Consider the following 17,184-nt stretch of genomic DNA (forward strand, 5'->3'; position numbering starts at 1 on the left):
CCTCATAAAGTGTGAAAATTTGTATTAATATTACTTTAGTATGCTGGAATCAAAGGGGACTACCTTTCCATGACTTGCCTGTTTTGAAAAACCATATGGAAGAGATAACTCAGTATTCATCCTCAGGGGGAGAAAAATTAGTTTTAAATTCCAGGAAGGACACTGAGGAAGAGTTGGCTTGATGAAGGCAGATAAAGTATCTTAGGTAAATTCACTAGGCAGGCTGTTTAACTTCACCCACCAATGCAGCAATCATCATTAGAATTCATTATAATTATAGATGTGAAGGACCAGCTCCCCTTTTTACTTGCTGAGTGCTCTCAGACAAATCATATAACCTCTCTTTGTCTCAGTTTTCAATCCCATCTCCTGCCCTCAGGTTCAAATGAAATATTCTTTGGCCATAGTTTGAAAACTGTTTAAGTCTATATAAATGTAAAGACTTGATATTCCTATGATTATTTTCATCTATCATGTAATAATGATTACAATTATTCAGTATTCACCATGAATAGGTACTATTCCAAGTGGTTTACATGGATTATCTCATTTAATTCTCACTACTTCATGAAGTAGGTATTATAATTTTCCCCATTTGACAGATGAGCAAACAGTTTCAGGACGCTTAAGTAATTTTTCCAAGGTCTCATAGTAGTAGAGCCAAGATTGGACCCCTAGCAGCATGATTTAAAGCCTGCATTATTAAAGAATGTTATAGCATGAAAAGTGGCTGCAAATTCTAGCAGAGGACTCTAATGAAAATATGATGGTTATTTGTAGCTCTACATCCATCCCTTAAGTTCAGAAGGTCACAGGACAAATGCTCCCCTGAAAGGGCAGAAAAGTGTCTAATGTTAACAAAATTTAAATTGGTTGATAATATCAGTTTCTACAAATTGGGACTACCTGAAGCAGGTGTTCTATTAATTTATCACATCAATCTAGAATTTTCAGACACATGAAGCATAAATCTCTCTCGGGTGTGGAAGTGGAGATGGGAGTCTAGCTTAAACTAGTCAATGTATTTTTCTGCATAACCATGTGGCTGGATACAACTAACCTTTATGATAATGAAGATAACTTGGGAAAATGGAAACATACAGAAAACTCAAAAACACCATGTAACTTATTATTTTCAGTTTCTTTCCTTACCCAACCTGATTACCAGAGCTGATAAAATGGACTGATTCAAGTTTTCCCTTCTCTCTTAACATCTGCAAATATGGGGATGCTTAAGGAACAGTGTTAACTAGAATCAGCGAAAAGCAAATGGAAACCATTCAAATCAGCCTGGATAATCTATAAACTACTAAGAGTTTCTTCCCTTTATATTCCAGATTACTTACTACCTATCTCTGTTCCTTCACATGGCTGTATGTGTTCCTGCCATTTATATATGTAGAGTGTCACTTGTAATTTCCTTTTCCACCACTGGATTGCAAATCTCTAAAGGGTAAAGACTATAGCATTGCCCAGACTACCATGCTCTCTATCCACTGCTTTGACAGATATTCCGAGTCACAGAATTTGCTAACCTGACACTTAACATGTCACAGCAGTTATTTTTACCTATTTGTTATATCATTGCCAGCAGCAGTTGTCATGCAGTAGTCAGGAATACAGGAAAGTTCCACACTAGGAAGTCAGCTATTTTTACCCAGATTCCCCTGAATCTTTTTCACCCTTTGAATGACACTGAAATAATCTGCCTATATTATTGCCTGAATAAGGAAACTGAAGATCCCAGTACATTTTCTTGATTTACTCCCAACTCAGTATAACTCTAGATAACTGTTTTTCTCTATGGAAGAAGTCAATTCTACCCCCAAATCCCCCAACAGCCCTGAATGTGAGCAGACAGATTACTTATACAATCCCTTAAATCTTCTGATAAGCAGTCATATCAAAACTTTATAATCTATTTGGCTTATCTCTTCCAAAATGTTTGCACATGAAATTCCTCATCTTGAAAATAAATTTGATATCCTAAAAATTAGAGAAATACCTAAAATGTTTATGGCATGCTGAAATGGAAGAAAACTTGCTTTTCATCAGCCTGAATTACTACTGGCTTGGAAAATAAATCATAACTTAATTTTGACAATAATACAATGTAAAATGGAAAAATATGTTAAAATAAGATTGAATCTGTATGGTGAAAACATAAAATCTGAATGTAGGTGTTTCACTTATTCACTCAAAATATGTTTACTGAGAACCTACTATGAGTCAGGCACTAGTGTTAAACAAGACAGATAAAGTCCATGACTTCATGGGGTTTACATGTTAGAGGAGAGAGATAATTAACAAATTTGGGCTTTATTCCAAATATGTCAGAATGAAACTAATCAAGACTTTAACAGAAAATACTGGGTGGTGGTTGGGGGATGGGGGAAACAGAGGAACAAGTTAAATGATGTAATAAATAAACACAGATAAATACAGAATATGGGACATTCTATAAAACAAACATCTGGTCTTTTCTAAAAATTACATGAGAAAAAATGAAGACTGCTCTAGAAAAAAAGATTTAAAGAGACATAATTAAATGCCATGCATGAACCTTGATTTTATCCCAGTTCAGTAAAAAACAGGTATATGAGGTTTCTTTTTAGAGTGATGGAAATGTTCCAAAATTACATTGTGGTGATGGCTGCACAACTTTTGTAAATTTGCAGTAAGTCATTGAATATTACATTTAAAATGAATAATTTTCACGGTGTGAAAACTATACCTAAATAAAGCTGTTAAAAATGATTTTGAAGGGACACTTAGAGATATCTAATATTGATAGGTATTAGATGACATCAGGGAATTATTTTTAATTACCTTAAATATTATAATATTAAGAGTATGGAAGAGAATTCCCTTATTTTTAGGAGATGCAAACTGAAGAAATTGCATATGAAGCATCATGAGTTCTGAAACTTAATTTCAAATTGTACAGCAAAACAAAGAAAGCAAATACAGCAAAATGATTAAAGTTTTTTGCTCTAGGTTATGAGTGTATAGGTGTTCACTGCAAAAGTCTTTCAAGTTTTCTATGTGCCTGAAAATTTCGTAATAAAAAGTTGGAAAATAAATTAATTTTTGAGAGAAAAAGAGAGAGCCATTGGAAGATATGAAGTAAGGAATGATAATGATCTGTTGTTTTTGTCTATCTTAACAAACAAATTGGACCTACTTGCTGTATGATTTGATCAGTTAGACAGAAATCTCTCAATAGCTGAAGGCTGAATAAATTGACTGCATTGGAAGATAACTGATTATGAAATCACAAATAGACTTGGCCTAATGTCCTGTCTGTAGCAGTATAAACAATGGTCATGCAACTCACCTTTCCATTCTACTTCCTATCTGTTCCACCTTTTACATTTCAATTTTGACTGGTTTACTTTTGTTGTGGCCAACACATAAAGTCAAGGATCCCTATACTCTTGGCATAAAAAAGATCCTAAATGAGTCTATGGGCTCCAACCTAAATAATCCTGGTCACTGCTTATTTCCTCAACCTTATCTTCTGCCCCACTCATCCTCCTCCCTCTCTGTGCTTCAAATTCAATGGCCTTTCAGTATCTCTGATGTGCCATATTCACTCTACCCAGGGCCTCTGCAAGTACTATTCTCCCTCCCTAAGTGCAACTTGAATAACATTTATTTAGCGAAGTCTTTTCTGATGTCCTGGAAAAAGTTCAGTCTGACAATTATGCTCTTATAGAACTTTGTGCTTTTTCTTTTAATATTCATTGCAATGAATATTATCTAATTATCTGTGTAATCATTTGTTTAATACCATTTCTGTTCACTAGATTATGGGTTCTATAAGGAAAAGATCTATGTGTATTGTGTTCACTACTGAAGCTCTTAAAAAAAAAAAACAGCATAGAAACCTGCTACTGTTTCATTTGAACCAATAAAAACCACCTGTCTTAACCCTATTTCCCCTTTTATCTACTGCTCCATTTCTCTGTTGTTCTTTTTTATTACAACTCCTGGAAAGAGCTGTTTACAGTAAGTCCCCTACCTACGAACGAGTTCCATTCTGAAAGCGCATTCGTAAGTCCAACAAAGTCAGTCCTAGGTACCCAACTAACACAATCGGCTATATAGTACCATACTGTAATAGGTTTATAATACTTTTCACATAAATAGTACATAAAAAAACAAACACAAAAAATAAAGAAAACATCTTTAATCTTATAGTATAGTACCTTGAAAAGTATAGTGGCTTGAAATAAAAATACTGTACTACTGTACTCTATACAGTACTATACAGTAAAGTACACAAAAGCACAACCACTTGGAGAGGGTGCACGCATGTGACAATTGTACGCCAGACACGTGAACTTATGTGATTGTACATGTGAACACATTTTCGCATCTTTGAAAGTTTGCAACTTGAAGTTTCATATGTAGGGGACTTACTGTATACAGTTTTCAACTCTTCTCTTCCCATTCTTTCTTGAACCCACACCCATGGGACTTTCACCTCAACCACTCCATCAGAACTTTTGTTGTCCAGGTCATTAATCACCTCTATGCCACTAAGTCTAATGATGAATTCTCATTTTTATCTTAACTTCATCAATCAGCATCAATTGACAGACTGGATCACTCACTCCCTCCTCCTGGAAACACTTACCTCAAATGGCTTCCAACATTATAAACATTCAGTTTTCCTCTCACTTTTCCAGCTGCTTCTTTCCAATCTGCTTTCCAGCTTCTTCCATTTTGACCAAAGATAAGAAATGAGATAATATTTGTTAAAGTCCTTGCATAAGTTTGCAGTATGTTTTAGGTTATAGAACTAAAACTTAAAGTACAAAAAAAAATGTAACCAAATTTGAAGAGGTACACTGACCAGAAGAAAAGGTTCTTTTATTCAGGCAAAGTAATAACCCTCCTTAAAAGGTTATGATTAGCACTTTCTCACCATTACAGTTATTTATTCAATTGTAAATATCTACTATAAGTAACTACAGATTATTCCCTGCTTTTATACTTTTCCTTTTCCTACCTATAATTGGTCACCTAATGTATTCCTTCCTCATTGCCAATTGACACTCCTCTACCCTCAAAGGAATCTTTGTTCTGAAACCCAATTTCTTTAAACAAAATTCTTCCCCAACACCTGGACTCCTATTTTATATTTCTATAGTGCTTTCAAATTTACAAAGTAAGTTAATAAAAGAGCAATATTGGGGTAAATTTTATGAAATAATTTAACAACCCAAAACAGTCTAAGGAATAAATTAATTTTCTACTTTCTTTGGTGTCCCTAAACTTTGATGACCAACACAGACTGACCAACATAACCCTTTCTGAGAGCAATAATAGATATTACTCTAAGACACTAACTCAAAGTGTGGCCCCAGGACCCATGGGAGTCTCCAACAACCTTTCAAGTTGTCTGCAGGCTTCTCTTTTTTCCAACTATGTTATTTGTGTGAGGCCTAATTTTTTTTCATATACTTCAACCAAAACATCATATCTAAACAAATTGTAGAAACAGATATGAGAATAATTAAGTCAGCATTAAAGAGATTTAAAAACGTAAACTAATACATGTCTGTTCATTAAATATTTTTAATTTTGAAAATATAATTACTTTTCACAAAACGTTATCTAGTTAAAATTTAATGGTCTTATTATTGGTATTTTAAAACGGATTAATAAATATTTTTAAAATTTCTCAGTTTTAGATTTTAGTACCATAAATATAAATAACTATTATATATCAGATATTCTTGCCCACATAAACAAACACTCCTTGGGGTCTTCAGTAATTTCTAATAGTGTAAAGGAATCCTTAAACCAAATGGTTTGACAACTACTCCTCTGAAAAAATGTTTCTTGATGTATGTCCACTGACCATCTGCATCAGAGCTATCTGGGATACTTGATAAAAATATAGATTTCTGGACTCCATATAAGACCTACTAAATCATAACTTCTGGGGTCATGAACTTATATTTTTACCACGGCCTTCAGGTGATTCTTATGCACACTAATGTTAGAAAAATCTAATAAAGAAGTATATAGACTTTGGAGTCTGATGGATTCAAACTCTAATTCTGCCACTTTCTGTTTATCACCCTAGCCTATACCACTCTCTACCAACCGATTTCCTGCTCTTACTTTCCCCTCACCCCATCTCCTGAATCCTCTTCCCACTGCATATCCTCAGTTAAATAGTTCCTGATTTCCAGAGTAAGATGGAAAATTTCTATGTAAGAGGTGTTTAGGGGCAGCAATCTGATTCTTAGAGAAAGTTAGGGACTCAAAAGTTGCACTTCCATAGGAAGCACATTGCTTTTACTTAGATTGTTTCATTTGGGGCAGCTATGTGGAGACGATAAGATTTTGGAGGGGGTAATATCACCTAGGCTACACCTCGGCATTATCACTTACCTATTTGCTTCTGCTGCTGAACAGGGAAGACCTCAGAGGATTTTATTTTCTATTTTTCACCTTGGAGCACATAGCACAGTGAAGATGGCAGCCATTTGGTCTTTCCTTAGCCCTGCCCCAAGTCGGTTATCCTTACAAAGCTGTCATCCACTTCCTCAATGTTCACTGTGATTTGCATACACAGTTCTGAACAATCAGAGGTCTGAAACTGGTTTCAGATGTCACTGGTTTACCCAGTTAACAGAAACCTAACAGAAATCTGTGAAATTTTGCCCAGCAGTGAACAATCGCTTTAAGAACCACAGGCTTATTTAAATATAGAAAAATTTTCTGTAGACCAGTGCTATTCAAGGTATAGTCCACTGAAGCACAAGCTCAGAATCATATAGGTCATTTTTTTAAACATGCAGAGTCCTATGCTTCATCCCAGACCAAGTATTATCATAGTCTCTGGGAGTAAGACCTCTGAATTTGTAATTTTAATAATTTCCTCAGGTTATTATGGTAGAAAGTACAAAAACCATTGCCCTGAGGAAATTTCAACAAGAAACAATAAAAATAAGAGGAAACATAAGCATATTCTGTATCACCACCTAGTTCTTTAATTGATAACAAATGGATAAATGATGTCACCCACATGCTTTTCCATATAGGCATAATATTTGCTTTAATCTATGTAAGACTTTATACGATTCTATCAGTGTGCCAGTAGTACCAGGATGAGGGAGGCTAATTCACACTAACTAAAGTCACACTATATCAATGTATAAATCAGATGCCCATCCACTAGTTTATAATTGGAAATATTATAAACACAGGAATGTTCAGTTTGATAACCAGCATATCCTAAATCTATTAGATAATACATGTACAAAACAAAATTACAATCATAAATTACCATGGTGAGCCTGGAATCATTAAAAAAGGAGTCAGTAAATATTCTTAATGATTACTGCCTCAAGATTTAATCTGATCTACCTACCAATCTCCACCATTGGGTTGGAGACTAGAGTATTCCAATCTGATAATCAGGGAACTCTCTTTCCTAGCCATTTCTGTAAACTCACAGCTAGTTCTATGATTTTCCCTAATGTAGTAATTTACTTTCTAATAATTCAGTCTTCCATTAACTGATTAGATTTTACCTTTTCAATTTATGAACACATTCTATTCATGCCTCCCTGAAGCTCAACCAAAACTCTGAGTGTTTCCAAATTGAATTATCTACTCACAAGCAGGCTCTTGGGTTAATTTTGCAAGTGGCTTATCTTCTATGGCTTTTAATTTTTCTCAACTTCACCTTGAGTTTTTGACCCCATTGCACAGCAAAAAGGCAAAACTATGGAGACAATAAAAAAAAAATCAGTGGTTGCCAGGGATGGGGCTATGGGGGAGGGAGATGAATAGGCAGAGCACAGAGGATTTTTAGGGCAGTGAAAATACTCTGTATGATACTATAATGGTGTACACATGTCATCATACATTTATCCAAACCCAGAGAATGTACAACACCAAGAGTGAACCCTAAGGTAGACTTTGGGTGATTATGATGTGTCAGTGTAGGTTCATCTTTGGTTAAAAAAAAATACCATTCTGGTGAGTGATGTTGATAACGGGGGAAGCTATGCATGTGTGGAGGGCAGAGAGTATATAGGAAATCTCTGTACCTTTCTCTCAATTTTGCTGTAAACCTAAAACTGCTCTAAAAAATAAAGTCTTAAAAAAAGACATTCCAAATGAAATTACTATAAATGATAAGCATGTTGTACCATCTTTCCCAAAAGATGTTCAGCCATATTGGCATTTCCATCTTTTTACATCTCTACTCCACTTTGTCTGGTTTTGTTTTTGCTTTTTTTGATCTTATCTTAACCTTCTAAACAAATGAGATGATTCCTTTCCTGCCAACCCAATGCAATTCTTCTCTGTGGGCACTCATTCTTATCTGAAGATTTTTTAAAAGGTCTAAAATATGTGTTTTTCACTGGCTGATAATCAACATTTATTTTTTAGTGAAGACTGTATTTATAATTCATTTATCTAGGAAATTCTTTTTTCAGTCTTTGTTTAGGCCTCATAGATTGTGGAAGTATTTCAAAAGAGCAACTTGAGGAAAGCTAACCTTGTTGTTACTTCAAAGTTATGGAAGCTCATTATGAAACTTTTATTCAAAAGCATTAGTTATGAAAAGCAAAAACAATAAAATTAGTATTAAAATGCATGGATATGTGGTAAATTGAGAAGGACCTTAGATTTAGAAAAGGGTTCTAATGCTGCATCTTAGCTATACTAGTTATATAACCTTAGGCTATTCTTTTAGCCTCTGTGAGCCCAGTCTTCACATTGACAAAATAAGAAAAGTTGTCTCTGTCTATTTTATGGGTTTGGTTGAAAATCAAATAAGGTAATATATGTGAACATACTTCAAAAAGGTAAATGTTACAGGCTGATGTAATTTCATATTCTTATAATTGTTAGTATTAAGAATTATCATGATATCATGAGGGCATAAAGGGAGGATCTATGACAAATTTTGAAATCAAAGTATATCTGAGTGACATTACACACACACACACACACACACACACACACACACACACAATGGTAAGGTTTTAGGAGGGTGCTATAAAAAATACAGATTGCTATGCAAATGTTGTGCATCACGTATACCCCACTTGCATACATATTATTCTTTACTCTTTTTTGTGTCCAGTCCATCCTCCACACTGCTAACTCTAGTCACCTTTCTTTAAAGTTGGTCACTCCCTAATGTTTATTTAATTAAATTTGAATTCCTTACTTTGGCAGAATGACCCTGATCTTGAGCTTCTCCAAGCTCATTTCTCCTTAACTTTCTTCCTCTTATTCTCTCTTCTTCCTCCATGTATCACTGAAATCCCTATGCTTCAGCCACATAAAATACCTCACTATTCCTCAGATATTCCAGTATCTTTCCTAACTCTTTGACTTTGTACAAACATGTTGTTTCCTTTGCCTAAAATACCTTTCTTTTAATCCCCAACTTTCCAGATCCTCCTAGCAGGAAACAATTTCTTTCTCCTTTATGTTTCCATGGCATGTTCACTAATTCATTCAGCCAATATTTATTGAGTGCTTACTCTGTGCCCAGCACTGTGCTGGAAAATGCTGGTGACATTACAATAGAATCACGGTCCCTAAACTCATAGATTTTAGGACCACTCATATTAAATAAATAACCTACAAATAACTATATAATTAAAACTGTGATAGTGCTATAAAGAAAATGCATAGGGTTTGATAACAGCACATAGCTAGTACTTAGTAAATGGGATCAGGGAAGACCTTTCTTTGAAAGAGGGATTTAAAATAAGACCTGAAAGATGAATAGTCATGAGCCAGGTAAAGAGGATGAGGGCTAATTCAAAGCAGAAGGAAAAACATATATGAAGGTACTGAGACAGGAGTGAGCTTGGCTCCATCAAGAAACAATAGGCTAATATGACTGGAGGGTAATGATTAATGGTGATGGTGGCATGGGAAAATGCTGAGGAAATGGGCAGGAGCATGATCATGAAGGACCTTATTGACAATACTAAAGATTTTGAACTTTGTCCAAAAACTCATGGGAAAAGTTCTGAATAGAGGAGAAATAGAGACATGCTCATATTTGTATTTTAGAAAAATCATTCTCTCTACTATGTGGAAAAGAGATAGGAGATAAGATTGGATACAGAAGGAATGTTAGTCTAGGTGAGATATGACGGTTAGTTGGACTAGGTTGGGGCTAGAATGCTATGGCTCTTGAATAACATACTTAACTGGGCAACATATTGTACATCAAATGTGGAACCACTGAAAATTTTAAGCAGGGAAGTGACGTTATCATATATTCATTTTTAAAAGATCACTTTGCCCCACGTATGAATAAATGATATTTTGGTTTAAGAAGGGATGCAGGAGACCAGGTATGATAATTTGGATGGGGTGGTGGCAGTTGATGAAGATGGTCTGGACTAGGATGTTGGCACTAGAGTAGGAGACAAATGAGCAGATATGAGATACTATTTTGGAGGTAGAAGCAAGAGGACTTGGTGACTGATTGGATATGGGGTAAGGGAGAAAAAGAAATCAAGGATAACTACCAAGTATCTGGAACTCATTAGACAGAGGTGCCATTTATTGAGATGAGGTCACTAAAGAAGATTAGTAGTAAAATGTGGGTGAGCAAATTCATTTCTGTACATGCTAATTTTGAGATGTCTGCTAGACATCCAAATGGAGATTCTGAAAAGGCAGTTGATTATGAGTCTGGGGCTCCAAGGATGCACACTTGGCTGTCCACCTGATATTGATACTTCAGACTCTGAAGACTTATAGACTTGAAGCATACTTGCAGACTCTGATGCTACATGGAGAATTCCTTTAGGGTAGCAATAATGATTAATTCATCTATTGTTTCCTGTGGTATCAAACACATAAGAAATGCTCGATATATCTGTTTATTTGAATTAAATTATGTAGTCAATTTCAGTCACTGTTTCATCACAACTCTAAACACATAATCAATGCTATACAAAAAAAATTATTCAGTAACCCATATGTTTTGTCTTTACATGACAAGTGGTAGTTTAACATGTTTTTTGAATGAATTGGCATAACTCAATAGATATTCTATCACCGGGCTTTTGGAATTAGAAGTGCTTGGAACACAAATTCTCATAAAAATACACACGTTAGAACTTCCAGCTATGGCTAGGTGAGGAGGTTAGGAAATATTTCCGAAAAGCACTATAAACCTGGAGAAGATTAAAAAAGCAACCATTTCAGCACTCTGGAAATTGACCAAAACTATACATCTGAGGAGTGTTTATTCCTGAAACATCACTGACCTTGCAGTACAGACTGTGGGAATCTGTGGCATTAGGATCTGGAGCTGCTCCCATACCCTCCACCCTCCAGTTCATTCAGCACAGAGTTTCTGTCAGGACTTATACACTAAAAGTCACAAAACATTGCTGAGAGAAATTAAAGAATACCTGAATAAATAGATATTTCATGCTCTTATATAGAAAGACTCAATGTTATCAAGATAGTAATTCATCCTCAATTGATGGATAGACTAAATGCAACCCCTCTCAAAGTCCCAGCTGGCTTCTTTGCAGAAACTGATATTGATGCGCTGATCTTAAATTTCATATGGAAATACAAGGGACCAGAACAGCCAAAACAAACTTGAAAATGTGGAACAAAATTGGAGGACTCACATTTCCCAATTTCAAAACTTAAGATAAAGCCACAGTTAATCAGACAGTGTAGTATTGGCCCAAAGATAGGCATATAGATAAGTGGAACAGAATTCAAAGTTCAGAAATAAATTCTAAAATTTATGGTCAGTAGATTTCCAACAAAGGTACCAAGACAATTCAATGGGGGAAAGGATAGTTTTTTCAACAAAGGAGTTGGGACAACTGGATACCCACATTTAAAAAAAAAATAGAGAGGGAATTCCTTGGCAATCCAGTGGTTAGGACTCGGTGCTTTCACTGCTGAGGGCACAGGTTCAGTCCCTGGTTGGAGAACCAAGATCCCGCAAGCTGCATGGTGCGGCCAAAAAAAAAAAAAAAATTAGAGAAATAAATTAGACCCTTAATTCGTACCATATACAAGAAATTAACACAAAATGGATCACAGACCCAAATTTAAGAGCTAAAATATATAACTTCTAGGAGAAAATATAGGAGAAAATATTCATGACCTTGAGTAGGGCAGAGAGTTCTTAGATACAATATCGAAAGCATGATACATAGAAGAAAAAACTGATCAATTTGAATGTATCAACTTTCGCTCCTCAAAAGTCACCAATAAGAAAATAAAAGTACAAGCCACAAACTAAAAGAAAGCATTTGCAAATGATAGATCTAATAAAAAGCTTGTTGATCCACAGCCATGGCCAGTCCAGGGGCTGCTTTCTGCTGTCTGGGTGCCTTGTCCGGAGTGGGGGCCTTAGGCCTGGCCTCCTATGGGGCACACTTAGCCCAGTTCCTGGATGCCTACAGGAAGGAGCTCTTTCACAAGACCAACAAACACCACTTTTTACACAGCCTGGCCCTGCTAGGGGTGCTCCTGTGCAGAAAGTCCCTCTGGGCAGGGTTACTGCTAGCTTCTGGAAGTACCTTTTTCTGCACCAGCTTTAACTACCAGGCTCTGAGTGGACACCCCAGCGCCCATACTTTGGCCCCTGTGGGAAGGAGCCTGCTACTCTTGGGCTGGCTTGCCTTGGCTCTTTGAGCTTCCTTGTGTTTAATTTCTGGGGACATTTTTTAGAATTGGAGCAGGGATGGGATTAAAAGAGAAAGGCAAATTAAAAAAATAATAATAAACTAAGAAGCTTGTATATAGAATATTTGAATAACTCTTACAACTCAATAATTATTAGGAAGACAAAAACCTAATTAAAAATAGGCAAATGATTTGATTAGACATTTCATCAACAAGTTATGAATAGCTGAAAAGGATATGAAAAGATATGCAACATCATTAGTCATTAGGGAAATGTAAATCAAAATCCCAATTAGAAACTACTACATATCCACTAGAATGGCTATAATAAAAAATACAAATGGTACTAAGTGTTGGGGATGCAGAGAAAGCAGACCACCTGTGCATTGTTAGTGGGAACATAATATGGTACAGACACTTTGGAAAATATTTTGCAGTTTCTTAACAAGTTAAACATAAATTTATCATATAATAGCCATTTTACTTTTAGGAATTTAACCGTAAGAGATAAAGATATATGTCCAAAAATATATGTCCACACAGAGGCATGTTGTAACTATTCATAGTAGCATTATCCATAATAAGAAAAAACTGGAAAAAATCCAAATGTCCATCACCTAGTAAATGGATGAACAAAATGTGATATATTTACACAATGGAATACTATCAATCACTTAAAAGGAACAAGCTATTGATACATGCTACAACATGAATACACCTTAAAAACATACTCAGTGAAAGAAGCTACACACAATGGACCACACATTATATGATTCCATTTATATGAAATGTATAGAAAAGGCAAATTCACAGAGAAAGAAAACAGAAGAGTATTTGCTTAAGCCTGGGCATGGGAGAAGAGATTAACTGCTAATGAGTATCACAGAATTTTTGGATGATGTAAAAATTTTTAAATTGAATTGCAGTGATTGTTGCACGATTCTATTAATTTACTAAAATCATTGAATTATACACTAATAAGAGTGAATTTTATAGTATGTATACTACATTTCAATAAATCTGTTTTAAAAAACACAGAGATATTTTAAATGGAATAATTTGGTGGACTTCCTTTATGGCACCTACATGGCTTTCCTCAGGCTTACCATATTTTCATAATTTCTTCATTTACGCTAACACTCCTTACATAACAATGAGTCACAAGCCTATATTTCCAGCCCTGACTGTGAAGCTTTTTCCCAGTTCTAACCTCATATATCCAGTTACGTTTCAGACTACTCCCTGCTAACTAACTTTTCCACCTCAATAAACTTTCCTTCTCATTTGTAATAACTATTAGTTATTCCTGCTTTTTACATCTTCTCATACCCTTAATACTGATATAAAACATTTTCACATGATATGTTTTACTTATTAATATAACTGCTCCTGGGATACTGCATGCTTTTATTTTTTTCTCTCCTAAATTAGACTGTGAGCTACATCAAAGGCAACTTTCATAGTTTTTTTTTTCTGTACCTTCAAAACAATCAACACAGTGCTGAGTCTACAGAAGGTGATCATTAAATGAATGCTGATTTAAATTAATAATTTGCAATTCTTGCATTTGTTTATCATAAGTTTATGAGTGCCTACTATGTGTAAAACACTGGATTCAGTGCCATCAAGGAAGCAAAGAAATATATGATACATGATCTCTCTTCTGAAGGAGTTTATAATCAAGCTGGGCACATAAAGAGTTAGCAAATACAAGACTACCATTCAAAAAGGATGTCAAGAAGCAATCCATGATTAAGAAAAAATGAGGAAACAAAACCAGTGATTCCAGGATCAGAAAAAGAGCTAAACTGAGCCTTAGAAGAGATAAGTTGGATATTAAAAAGTGAGAGAGGTTGAGAAGATTTCAGGCAGGGAAAATGGACTGAGAAGGGCAGAGATGAGAATTCAGGGTTTATGTAGAGGATTTGGGAGAAAATTAAGTTAGAAAAGTGGATTGAGGTCAGAAATTGAATGGCCATGAAGGCCTGATTAAGTTGTCCAGACTTTATTCTGTTAAAATAGTCATTTACTGAGCATTTACTATGTGATTTGTGGTTTATATGCATAGTGGGCATTTGTTGTATGTTGGATATTGGGTATCCATTCCCTCAGTCTCACAGCACTGATTTTCTTTTGAGAAGAATCCAGTGGGACTGTAACTAGAGGCCTTACCCTATTGTAGTTAAGGGGCAAGCAATTAAATTGAAAGTGACTGAAGTTTCAGTTTATCTCATCCTCAACATAATGTTTAGACTATTCTGGTTATGAGGCCCTTGTGTTTTCTGCTTCCTAGGTATTCAGAGCTACTTCAGTTCCTGCCTGTTTCCAGACCTGACTCACCAGCTTTCCATGGATTCTGTGATACCTTGTTATTTTCCAATGAATTAAACTTTGAATAAAATAGCCAGAGTTGATTTATGGTGCTTGCAACTGAAAAGTCCTAATTGATATAGTTATATATTATTTCCCACATTCCACTGATAAAGAGACTGTGGGTTAGTGAGTAACTTCCCAATGCCAGACAGCTAGCAAGTGACAAATGTGGGTATGTTTGATTCTGGAATCTAATTTCTATAAAATTACTTACCAGAGGCTGCATGGCATGACCAAGACTCAAACTCTAGTTTGTCTGACTTCGAAACTGGTATTTTTTTCCCTACACCACTCTGCCTTTCAATGAGAATTCACTGTAGATCTTCAAGAAGGGTATGATATGATGAAAATGGCATTTTAGAAAGGTTAATTTCACAATAGAATATAGGCTGGAAGGGAAGCAAGAGAGCTTGATGTAGGGAGATAGATGACAAGGATGAGGTAAATAATCCAGGTGGAAAATGACAGTGGTCTGAAATAGTGAAATGACAGTTAGAATGCAAGAGAGTATAGACGGGAACAGTAACTAGAATATCAGTTGTCATAGCTATCTCTCTGAAATGTCCATCCCATTAATTTTTACTATTTTATAATAACTTCGGTTCAGTGATTTCAAATTTCAGTCCAGTAAGCCTATGTCTTTTACTGAGTTAATCAGAAACTCTTAGTAAGCGTATTATAAATGTACATCATTTACAGCTAAATTATATGTACACCATTTGCAGAAAAATGCAATTTGCCTAGTGATTTCATGATCAAGCAATATTTTATGGCTTTAAATTTCTTCAAACCATCACAAAACCACAGGAAAGAAAGGATATCACAAAATCCAAATAGTTATTTATAAGAATTGGCCTAAGTTTTCCCCACAAAGATAAAAATAAACTTCTCAGAAGAATGGTTATTCTACTAATGACCTTCATTTTCCAGGCAACCTGAGCCTCTAGAAGCAAGAGTCATTTTCTCCATTAAAAATGGCTGTACAAGTCAATAGGAAAAATAATATGAGTTTTGAAATAAGAGGAAAGGAAACAATTTGAATGAAAGAAATGTATACAGATCAGGCTATATAAGTGCTGCTCAAGCAAAAGATACTTCATACTTTGCAAAAGCAATAATTGGGACAGTACTCAAGCTCTCCATATAAACCTTGCATGACTAAACAACAACCCAAACTTTGCGCAAACAACGTTATTCATTGTTGCCTTAACTTTTTCCTTTTTAGTTACAAAAATAATATATGCTCATTATTTTAAAATTCAAAAAGTACTTCAGAATAGAAAATAAAAGTTTAAAGCTTTTTCTTCTACCTAATTACATCAGTTTGGTGTGTATATTTTCAGACATTTTTCTATGAGTATGAAAACATACACACACGCACACTCCATATATGTACCTTTTTATATGTATTTTTTACATAGATGAGATCATACTGCAGATATTGCTTTGCAAATTGGTTTTTTCATTTGACACTCTACTGTGGGCATCTTTTGCACATATTGAGAACCAGCTCTTTTGTTCTGTTACCAAGGCAGATGTGTTCTCAAGCCCTACTTTCTGGCATTTTCCCAATCATTTAAATGCTTCAATAACTGCTTTTTGTGTTAAAAAAAAACTTGACTTCCCAAGGAAAAGTACCTTTTAAATAATAAAGAAATTGGGGAATTTGTTTCTTAATATGCTACAAGAAAGGAAAATTCAATGTGACATGTAGATGCTTAATTCAAACAGCAAGGCTCTGGTAACAAACAATATCTGCTTCTCAGAGTAGCCTTTTCAAAAAATTATTTTATTGTGATAAGAACTCTTAACATGAGATCTATCCTCTTAACAAATTTTAAGTGTACAATACATTATTGTTGACTATATGTACGATATTATACAACAGATCTCTAGAGCTTATTCATCTTACTTAGCTGAAACTTAATTTGTGGCTATTTTTATGATATCCAGAGTACAATTTATTAAAAGGAGATGCCCTGATATTTTGATATATATTTTCCTTTAAATGCCGATTATTTGTAAAGAAACTTTCAGATAATTATTTTCTATAAATCTTGTCTTATGAAACAAAATACTAATGAAACAGAGGGTTAAGAGGCATTTTAATTTAATATTATAGATCCTCATTAAATTCCA

General features: G+C 34.9%; 1 protein-coding gene and 1 pseudogene across 4 annotated transcripts in view; one reads left to right on the top strand and one right to left on the bottom strand.

The window, feature by feature from the left end:
• The window catches only part of FAM133A (family with sequence similarity 133 member A), a 54,414-nt gene that overhangs the window by 25,479 nt on the left and 11,751 nt on the right, over positions 1-17,184 (bottom strand). For 3 of the 4 annotated variants that reach the window (XM_067722962.1, XM_067722963.1, XM_067722964.1), the window contains exons 3-5: positions 11,874-11,987; positions 7,644-7,750; positions 4,643-4,723 (exon numbers count right to left, since the gene is read on the bottom strand). The gene's annotated coding sequence lies outside the window, so the exon portion shown is untranslated. The remainder of the gene's footprint in view (positions 1-4,642; positions 4,724-7,643; positions 7,751-11,873; positions 11,988-17,184) is intronic. The other variant, XM_067722965.1, reaches the window with a different exon arrangement.
• Positions 12,340-12,699, top strand: LOC137217105 (transmembrane protein 256 pseudogene; annotated as a pseudogene).

This window comes from Pseudorca crassidens, chromosome X (assembly GCF_039906515.1).
Source record: "Pseudorca crassidens isolate mPseCra1 chromosome X, mPseCra1.hap1, whole genome shotgun sequence".
NCBI classification, from domain to species: domain Eukaryota; kingdom Metazoa; phylum Chordata; class Mammalia; order Artiodactyla; family Delphinidae; genus Pseudorca; species Pseudorca crassidens.